Source organism: Coenobita brevimanus, chromosome 58 (genome assembly GCF_032717465.1).
Source record: "Coenobita brevimanus isolate Jiangsu-jjx chromosome 58, ASM3271746v2, whole genome shotgun sequence".
NCBI lineage: Eukaryota > Metazoa > Arthropoda > Malacostraca > Decapoda > Coenobitidae > Coenobita > Coenobita brevimanus.
The window spans coordinates 15322290-15333880 of record NC_137011.1 but is presented as its reverse complement, the minus strand read 5'-3'; positions in this window follow the sequence as shown (position 1 = coordinate 15333880).

Sequence of the window (11591 nt, the reverse complement as noted above, 5' to 3'; positions counted from 1 at the left end):
TGTACGTCAACGGGATTGGCAGTGACAAAAAGTGTGGATGTTAATTCACGTCGACGGGACGCCGCAGGTTAAGATATGTAAATTTCTGGATGTCTGTCAGATCTGTTTGGGAGTGCACACTACAGTCAAATAGCTCCCCAAAACCCAGCCACTGAATTGGATCACTGTCAAGTATTGGCAGTTTCAGAGACGGTAATTTAATTCCCATTGCTTTCTGACTCTTTGCCTGTTCTTTTACTACCGAGTCCTTGGAGGGTAATTCTAGAGCACTCTCTAATTCTATCAAGTGTCTGTTGACCTTATTAACATATTCTACATCACTGACCACTTCTACTTCTAGGTCTTCATCAGGATATAATTCATACAATTCCTGACTGTAAGACTCGATCGCACTGAGGATCTTCTCAATCGTCACTTTCATTCCTTTGATATCATGAACGGTTGTGGCATGTTCTATAAATTCTGTTAAGTTAGTGGTCAGTTTAGTAATGGCTCCCTTTTTGGCTGCTCTAACTCTCTTTAATTATTTTATTCTATCCATTTTAATGAGATGCAATTAAGTGAAAGAAGATGACAGCAAGTGCTGTTTTTAAGTTAAATGTAGTCTTTCCCGGGCAGAATCCAAATAAATTAAATGAAATAAAACTAAGCCAAATCTCGATATTAAAATTTTGACAATTAATTTTGTCAAGCTCCCGTGAGGGTAGTATGTTAGGCAGTCCAGGAGATCAAACCTTAAACCCCCTCACAAGGGGCTTGTTGCCCAAGAAAGCAACACGCTCTTTTCAGAAGGCCATCCAGCAACCTTTTGTTGCCTGGTGCATCCAGGCAATCTAAACTTACGGACATAAATGGCTGGAGCATCATCTGGAAACTGCACGGGATGATCTAGCTGGAATCTCTGAACATATGAATGCCCCACACAACATATGGTTGATCGCAGACACAGCACAAATGATGTTCCCGCTCTCACACACGCAACCACCTATTATCTATCACTAGATATAATCCTGGTCACAGCACCAATTTATGTTAGTTATTATCACTGTAGGGGGTCTTAATTATTATCTAACATAAAGCGAAACAACTCACCATTATAATATACGGTATGTGAATATGGCGTTTTGATCAGTACTCAGTATAAATATTCTAGGCCTAATAAATATGCTGAGTACTTAGCTGTGGTGTTGACGGTATTGATAGCAGAGAGATGGATGATCGTTGTAGAGAGTTTGAGGCACGTATGTTTACTATTTAGTGGTAGGTTGAGAACTGAAGTCTCTGGTAGCAGGGAGAGAACTGGTCAGCTTCAAGCAGCTTCGTGCACGAAGTAAATCAAATGAAACTTAACATTACTGAATAATTATATAACGAAATACGTTGTTTTCTCCATGACCAGATTTATCTCTAGTGATAAATAATATCTTACCCAAATTATGCAATACAATAATTTATTTACAAGAAATGTGCTGTCGTGGGCAGGAAACTCAAACCCGAAATCCACAACAAAATATTTTGAAGCAACGTAATAAAGATGACGGGTATGAAAAAGATACTTGCAATATGAATGAGAAGAAAAAAAAACATATCTAATCTAAAATCCGGTGTATCTCTCTCTCTCTCTCTCTCTCTCTATATATATATATATATATTGTGTGTGTGTGTGTGTGATGTGTATTCTATGCTCCTGACCGGGAATCGAACCCCAGACCTCTAGACAGAAATCAGGCACTGATGCCACTCTACCACGGGGTGATAAAAGCTGTGGTGGACTGGCATCAGTGCCTGACTTCCGTCAAGAGGTCTGGGGTTCGATTCCCTGTCAGGATCATAAAAAATATTTGTACACAAACGTGTAGTGTGTGTTTTTCCAACACACATACACACACACACACACACACACACATATATATATATATATATATATATATATATATATCATACACAGCAAATATTATTATACAGTTACCTCTCGAGATCATTATTCCACACCTCTGATTGTAACAGGCTAACTATACTGCACATTACACATATATTCCTGCTTAGGTCCACTTCAGCTGCTGTTCACGAAGAATTTGACAGTGTGAGCAGGATCAGGCACTTGAGTGAGCTGACAAAACATGTAATGGATGCATAATTCTCAGGGTTGTTGAGTGTCTGATTGATTCCTGAAGCATACATGTCAAACATTCTCGGTTTGCCACACACATAGCTGCATTTTTCAAATTTGTTTAAATAATAGTTTTTAACCCTTTTGCACGCAGATAAGTTCATAAGTTTTGTGGGACATGATGCACCGGCTTTTCTCCCCTCCCCCCATCCTGCATGTGCTCCAAAAATGTGTATTCTTGGCTTATTTTCACCACCCAAACATATTTGAGGCCCTGCATGCAAGAGCATACCCATGCACCATTTTTTAAAAGTGGCACTAATTGTGTTTAAAGTTTTTACAACTTTGAAGAACGATACTGCAAAAATTATTATACCTAGGATAATGGTGTTTACACCATTTTAAAGCTGATTGTCTCTACTTTATCAAAAAACTTTTTAGTAAAGGTACTGTTGTTTTTACCCCCCTAAAAATCGACATATTAGCATACAATACTGCTACTTTTATGCATAAACTAGTACTGTAGGACAATAGTTAGTGAGTTCCTTTATGCTGTAAGATGAAGTTGAATGCCTGCATAGTGGTTGGTTATGAATTTGCCTGGTTATTGTCATAAAAAGTAAGTTTTATAAATTAAAAAAATATATATATCAATACGCAGCATTTTTTTTTTTACCTGGTGTTTTTTACCTCGTTGTTCTGTGTTTTTATGTGAACAATGGACACTTTACATCTATTAAATGCAATAACAAACAAAATAACACCAATAATACTAGGAATAATTTTGTTTTACATTAATAATCTTATTAATGAATACACTGGCTGCGCCTGATAAAAGGTGGAGATGTAAACCCAAATTTATTTCTATGGGTTTTTGCCCTGGTGAGAGAGGATAGTGTTTGGAAACTCCCTGTACTGTTGTTTGCAGATGATACTGTGTTGTTGAGTGAAGACGAAGGGGAGCTGCAAGGCTTGGTGGATGAGTTTGGGAGAGTGTGTAAGAAACGGAATCTAAAGGTGAATGTAGGGAAGAGTAAAGTGATGGTCTTTGAGAGAGGTGAAGTTAGTGAATGTACAGCGAGGTTGGATGGTGAGGAATTGGAAAATGTGAGTACGTTTAAGTACTTGGGTAGTGTGATGAGTAAGGATGGAGGTTTGGAAGGTGAAGTGCTTGAAAGGGTACAGCAGGGAAGAAGGGTTGCTGGTTCTTTGAGAGCAGTGATAAGAAACAAGGAAGTGAGCATGGAAGTGAAAAAGTTACTACATGACAGTATTGTGATACCAACTCTAACGTACGGAAGTGAAGCTTGGACATTGTTGGAAGGACACAAGTCAAGAGTGAGAGCAGTGGAAATGAGTTATTTAAGAGGAGCCTGTGGAGTCACATGGAGAGACAGGCTGACGAATCAGGATATAAAGGAGCGTTGTGGTGTGGATGTGGATGTGATAGGAAGCGTTATGAAGAACACACTGAGGTGGTTTGGCCATGTGGAGAGGATGGAGGGTGAAAGACTGACGAAGAGAGTGTATGTGAGTGAGGTGGAGGGGGGAAGAGGGAGGGGGAGGCCGAGGATGAGATGGAGGAATGGGGTGGAGAGGTATATGAGAGAGGGGGGTGTGAGTTGGGAGCAGGGCAGTGAAATAGCGGGGGACAGGGCGACTTGGAGGGGATTTGTTTGTGGCCACCCCAAACGGGATTGAGGTGTCTGGCAATAGATAGATAGATAGAGGTTTTCGCCCTTATGTCTTGGGTCATACATCACATCCACAAAGTCCACATGAAAATTCATACTCTGAGGGACTGTGGGATAGCATTATCTCAATCTTCAACAAGGTGGTGCATGGGTATACTCTTGCACTTGGGGCCTCATTTATTTTGCCACAAAACCCACATATTCCTATTTGTCAATGTTTGTTCTACACGCTAAGCAAAAAAAAAAAAAAAAAAAACACTACGTACATTAGGACCGTGTGAATAAACATTCAAAAGCATACATCTCGCTTACTAACATCATAAGTTGAATGTTTACTAATCAATCCCTACATGTTATACATTGGAAAGAGAATTTTATTGGCTTTCAAATGTCAGAGGTCCCAGTTTGATCCGAGGTGTGGTGTTCGAGTAATAAGCGAAAAAATAAAACGCATTTCCGACAGACAACAGATTTTTTTATTTGGGAAGCTCTAGTGAAAAACTTTTCTCGCCACTGTTATGTTTTTATTTTATCATCCTATGCAGAATTTCATTGGCTTTCATTTGAGCCTACAACGGTCATACTAGGCCTCATAGTTTTCGAGAAAAATGCAAAGAACTACGGTGTACCCACTCTGTGTCATGACTCTAGGGCAGTTTCCTGCATTCATCTAAGCTACTGCACATATTTCACCAATTCTTTGTACACTAGATATGCACACTATATTCACATGATTCACTGTCACTATTTTTGTAGCTGAATACTCACATTTGGTGCAGTGTAGTGGATTAGAAACATAGCACAATCTTTGTTGGGCCAACGGCTGATAACGACCAGGATTGCTTTACAAACACCAAATTTCCTATTGCAATCACCAAATCTAATCACAACAGTGCCCAAACACTATACACAAGCACTACTGATACAGTGAAATATGTTACACGACTGGGATGGGGGTAAGAGTGGAAATTTAAAGGGACAGACCCGCGCAGTACCTTCCCCACTCACAGCTCATTTGGTACCGAATAACCTGTCCGCTCTCTTGCTGGTATCGGGACCCACAGTTGCCAACTCATTACGTTTGATGAGGAGCAGGGAAGCTATGATGCCTCCAAAAAATGATGCCAATTGGCTGAAAACTTTTCCTCTGATGAAAGTTTTTATGCTTTAATGACACCAAAAGTGTCAATGTGTATTGTCGCAGCCAGACCCTAATGACGACAAACATGTCATCGTGTACAAACAGGTTAATAATTATTGGCATTAGTTTAATCTTTATTACTTACTAGATTTACATAAAGTCGGCATATGTTAACCCGTCGTGTGCCAACTATTTTTAGCCCTATGGGTTGCCTCCGTGCCGGCCATTTTTCGACCTTTTTTTTTATTGGCTAAAATGATAGATTTTTATGTGAAAACAACAAATTTCACTATTAAAATGCTTACTGAAGCTCGGAAATGGATTGTATTGAGTCCCGCATACTCATATACAGGTATAGCCGCTCTCTCACACTTACCATGTAGGTGAGAGAAAGCCGTTTTCTATGTAAGGTATACTCAGGTTTTTGTGCTGGGAAGGTATAGCAATGTTCAGTACACTTTTATGATTACTTATTACTTTAACATCTATTACAATCTGTGTGTCTTTCTCACTGTGAATTCATTATCTTACACTTACCTGAAGATAGGTACAACCTGACTTCATTTTGTACAGATTACAGTCCTGGCACTTACAAGAAAATATTTACAACTTGACTTCACTTTATAGTCCTTACACTTACAAGAAAATATTTACAACTTACTCTTATGTGAAAATATTTACAAATGCCTTCACTATGTACAGCACTGGGTGGGGCACACAGGCAGAGTGAGGCAGAGCGAGTGTGAGGGGGGGAGCAAGTGAATGTATGACCTTGACAGCCTGGGGAGATGGTAGAGGAACAGTTACCATACATGCCTGCCAATTTTCACCCATGAATCTTGAAAAATGTGGCCACAGTGAATTTTTTTATTTTGAACCATTTGAAAACGGCACTGGCACTGGCTGCAGAATTATGTCAGACCATTTTAAAATGGCGCTGGCACATGGCAGGTTAACTGAAATGTAATGTTTGATGATTTATAGAATATCATATACATTATACAATATCCTGCCACCAGGAGTTGCATTGCTTTGTTGGTTCCCCAAATTCCTTGATTTTTTTTTTTTCTGTTGCCCCTCCATTACCTCCACAAATTGTCATATGATCCCGAAGGGGATAATTAACCTCCAGGTTAGGAATCACTGAAGCAGACAGCTGTTGTGTGAGTCTTTTAGATGACTTGAATTCCTGATGGAATATGCACAGGCCTACCTCCTACGTTTTGGTGGCAGTGGTGTGATTAGTGGGATTTCACTAATTTTAGTCTTCATCCCATTTTTCTTTTCTCAAGTCTGGACCTGTACTCTCCTGTACTAGAAGCAATGTTCCTTTCAACGATTATCACAGTCCATATTCATCTTCGTTCTACTATACAGCCACCTCTGGCCTCTTCCAACTTTTTCCCTTCCCTAACTTTCAATCTCTCTTTACACTGCACCTGTGTAATCTGAATTTTTTCTTTTATCTCAGGACCATAATCACGTCTGTGGCTTTGTCCTGTCAGATCTCTTACACTTGTGTTCATCCAATGTTCAGTTCACTCTTCTTTTTCCAGCTCTTCTCTTTAATATCCTTCCTATCACAGCTACCCCATGAGAATGTCCTAATCCGTGAACTTTCAGTCACGACTATTTCCTTTGCATGTTCTTTCACACCTGCTCCCAACATATCCACTTCCTATAATCACTTTGACAGAGTACATTACTTATATTTTCGAACACCGTCATTTGTCAGTGCTACTTGTCCAAACATCCCTGTCAAGTCACTCGAAACTTCTGGTCTTTACATTGTCCCACACTATTGCTCCATCATGTCAAATTCTCTTTCTACATACCCAACATGCCAGCACTATGTTATCCGTGATATGACCCTGAAATTTTTGCACCTAAAGATATCTTCTATTTTCCCCATTGATAATGTATTACCTCTCCTCAGCTAGAAATGATTGGTTACCTAAACAATTCTGACTTTATGAGTGTTCAGATGTCTCACTTCCTTCATCACTCTCTTTTGAGCCCTCATTTCGTATATCCTCCTATTACATTCACCCTAATAGGATGCTTGATCATAGTGGTTTTTGTCCATTGTTGTGTTAAACTTGTGAAAAAAAAAAAAAAAAAAAGATTCAATGCAATTAGGATAGAAAATAAAGAAAGAAAAACTGTGAAACTTGTTAAATCTGAAAGTGGTGTGAAGAAATCACAACCTGATCCTGAAGCTGAGGAAATTTGAGTGGGAACTTGACAGCCCACTACCCACTGCCCAGGGGCAACCACCAACCACACCACCGTCGACTCTACCACTGCTTAGGCAGTGCTGAATTGCGTGAAGATGTGTGGACATCCAACTAATTATGTGAACTTTATTTAGTTATTACAAGATCATATTCTCTCGCCTTGCCATTGTAAATCCTGTATAACCAACTCTTACATTAATGTACTTTTATTATTCATCACTATAACATATACCAACATTTTTTTCCAATCAAACAACCATCTTGTAATGTTTGTATTTCCATTAATCATGTTATTATCCAATTTATAATCATTTACTCAGCCCATCATATTATTAATTGATCCAATTATCATTCTCTTCTGTACGTACATAAATTTATTTAAATATCTCCCTGTTAACAAGTATGCTCTTATTATTAGTATAGGGCATGCTATACTGTCATATTAGTTTCTCATCATCTACTTATATTAACAATGTTGTGGCTTTATTTTGATTGTCATTAATCTCTGCTTCTATACCATGTCAAGAGACATCCTGTTTACTCAGGGGGAGATGAATGTTACATGCAGAGTAAGTGAGCTTATGTTTGGTGCTATGTTTTGATAATCCATATGCTTCCTTGAATGTGCTGACTGGCACTGAAAGTTTCCTATACAAATATACAGACCAAGAAAGAGAAGGCCAAGAGGACTATTTTATGTGTACAGATTCGAAAATTCCTTAACCCAGCGTAACATGATGGTAAAATGAAGCTCACTTACTACTCTCCCAACGAAATTAGCGGAGACGGAGTAAAAACTATACCCCCGAGAGTGTAGCACAGCCATCTTCCAATAGACAGTCGTCATGATAATCTTTCAAATAACCTGAATTCCAGATAGAACATCTACGAGTATGGGCCTACATCCTACACACAACCACAACCACCACAATCATCACAATCACAATCGCCACAATCATCAGTCACAACTACCAGAACCACAACCACCACAACTGCAATAGTAGAGCAGATGACACATTCAATCGTTCAATTGATGATACAAGCATGAAATTTGACTGAAATATTTATTTTGTTTTAGTTTTTGAGAAAAAAGTGCTTCCCATTTGAAATTCCAATATGGCTGCCATTTTCCAGGATGGCCACCAGATGACCACCCCCCTCATATGTGATATATACCGAGATATTGTTGTACATATGTCCGAATAAGTTGATTATGGTGACAATTTATAGGTTTTTTGCCATGGCGATACTGCATTTGGTGTGAAAACACGTGTATAATGTGGTATTAACCCACTCACCGGACTAAATCTGACAGGGGCAGCTGCAGAGTGGAGTACAGCACAGTCAATTCTTTACACATTTGCATCTTCTACCTCCACATTCTGTTCTGCATCCACATTTTGTCAATTCACGGCAACTTGTAGCTATGGGTTCAAGGGTAGTCCACACGACTTTCCAGGTGTTGTTTCCTTTGACCATCTCCATTTCGAAGGACAATGAGATTCTGGCTGACAGATGAGACACTGGCCCCAAATATGTCCTGTTTAATAGGCAGCTAGTTTGGCATGTTCCACCAGTGCACTTTGTGTTGGTGGGATTAGGGCATATGACCTCAGCTTTCATGCGAAGAGATCAAGCCTTGCCCCATCTACAGAAGCAGTTGTACTTGACCGATCATACATCAGAACCACATATTTCTCTAGAACATGTAGATCAGTCTCCTCAATTTCCGATGGGCAGTGACTGAGTTTTGCAAACATGGCAGAGGCTTCATTGAAGACATTCCATGCCTGCCATGCTTTTTTCTTCCCTTTGCCATTGAAACCTGATACAACATCACATCCAGCGAAGGCATGGAAGAACAGCATCCCATTGGTTTTCCTTGGTCCTACAATGGAAACAAGGTCATGGATAGGAAGCCATCGAGTGTGCTTCCCTTTGCCAAATACAATCTACATTTTGTCCAGGCCTGTTGCTGTGAGGCAAGGCATAAGGGATTTGGTGATGACCACAATGTCCATGTCATTAGCATCAATCATCAGTGACTTGTAAAAATATCCGTGTGTCAGCTTCCTCATAGGTACATGGAGCCAACTCCTCTAGGCTGACGCTGGTACAACTGGCACTTGTGAGATCATTTTCCTCCTTTGCCACAATAACTATGTTGCCTGTAGTAATTTTAGTCACTGCATTATCAAGGAAATGGAACAGTTCTGCTTTGTTGTTGCTGTCTCTGAGGAAGCTCCTCCAGTTTGATGGTGTTCTACTTTTTGCTGTTACTCTCCTCCTAATGGCTTTCCCTCATTTAGTTTTTGCTTCAGATTCAGGCTCTCTGTTCTCTTGTGGTTACTATTGTAATGTCCTACTTTAGGAAGAATATCATTCCTGGCATATTCTTCAAACGTCTTTGGTGTTTTAAGAGTAATTGTATTCGCCAGTGATGCACCATCCACAATCAGTATGTCAGATTCTGACTTTTTCTCTGGAAGCTTCACATTAGCTTGTAGCACATTCACCGAATCCGGCTTCATAGGTGCATGTAATTTACTCTTCTTGTTGAGTGAGGGAGGGGACGACTGATTTTCATCCTTGAAAAATTCTTGTAGGTCACATACTCTGGGTTGGCAGGACATGAAAAGGTGGGATAACAGTTGGCAATCTTCTTTAAGTGGGTTGGTTGACTCAGGCCAAATTCTAATGAAGTCTATATTGTTCTTTTTAATGGGCTGGTAGAAACAAGAGTTGTCAGCCTGTAGTTTATCTATAAATGTTTTGAACTGTTCTTTCCCTGTTTCATGATGTGTTGCAATTAGTTGAGCAGTAGAAGGATCTGCTATGTCCTTTGTATCAAGAGTGACGAGATCTGTCTCTTCCACAAATGGATTGCCCATTTCATCTATAACCGTGGTAAGCCACTGTACATTTTCAAAGAATGCCTCCTGAGCTATTGCTGACTCTTCATGGTGACGACTGTCTTTCTTTACATCTGTACTCCCTGATACTGCTTCTTAGTTGCAACAAGTTGGTTTATCTCTGGTCCAGCCACCAGCCACTAGCCACCTTCGTAGAGCTGATGGATCCTCTGTCAGACCTATAGCTCCCCCATCCCCTTTGATTACTGCATTATTCTGCTCGTGGGCTTGGTCAATAGCCATTGAGAAGAAATCCCTGTCAGATTTATGAACAACAAAATTTCCTTTATGGAATTCTCTGGCGACCTCTGGGTGTTGCCTCTCCAGGCACATCATATCTCGCAGATGAATAGGATGACAATGTGCATAATTGACATTGTTGATGGCAAAGAGGTAGGGTATCAATTCTGAGAGTGACTCAACGATACAGTGTAAAATTTCCTTCTCTTAATGATCATATCATTTTGATAATGGTCAGCTCCATGTTAAGAATCAAGAATCAGAACTGAAACTGTGGACTCTCTTTCCTACGGATATCACACCGTTCTTCCAAAGTTGTGGATTGGTCATCATTGTCAGACTGCTCAGCAAGATATGCACTGTATGCTTTCTTCATTAGTTGAAATAAACAGCATGCGGTAATCTAGTGTGCTCGGCGAGTTCTAGTGACTTTGGTAGCTGACAGCAACGAATCTGCTGTGCCAGAAGAGGATACATCAGCTTCAACAACAGCACTTGTCCATCCACTGTCTTCTAGTATGGACCCAATAGATTTCAGTACTGTCATCTCGATATGTAGTCCACCAAACATGATCACGAACTTGTCCTCTCCATATTCATCTGGCCAATGCCACTGGATTTGTTTAGCCACTGCATAAAGTGACTGATCAGCAGTTAGAACCGGGGTTTGTCCAGGGTTTAAGAATGCCACACATTTCCTTATTTTGTTCATGGTGTGCTTAACCTGCCGACTCCCATTGACGTATACATGTGCCCAAACGTTTTGCCACTGTGAGTTCCATTGACGTATATAAACGAACCACAATTGCAAGGTCCGTCATTTGCACATTTTTCATATTTTGCGAATGGTTTTTGGTACCTATACACAGGACGCCTTCCTTTATCTGATGCTAGGTGGGGACAATGCCTTACCCCAAGTGACCTCTCCCCCCCCCCGTGCCATTGTCTCGGCAACTCACCTGTTACCAGTGACCTGGCCAGTAAAGACATGTCGCATCATGGTACGAAATTCAAGGCCAAAGTAATTTCCCAATTGATGACAATGTGGAGGACAAAGTTTACGTAGCATTAGAGAAAGAAACAGTCAGAAATGATGATCAGGTAATGCCGCCAAAAAAGCGTGTGGTATGTTAATGTGTTTGGTGAGTAAACCAATGCTTATATCGCCTATATTATTGTGTGAAAACCAATATACTCTTGTACTACATATAAATTCGTACCAAATAAGTAAATAAATAAATGCCTATTATGAGTAGT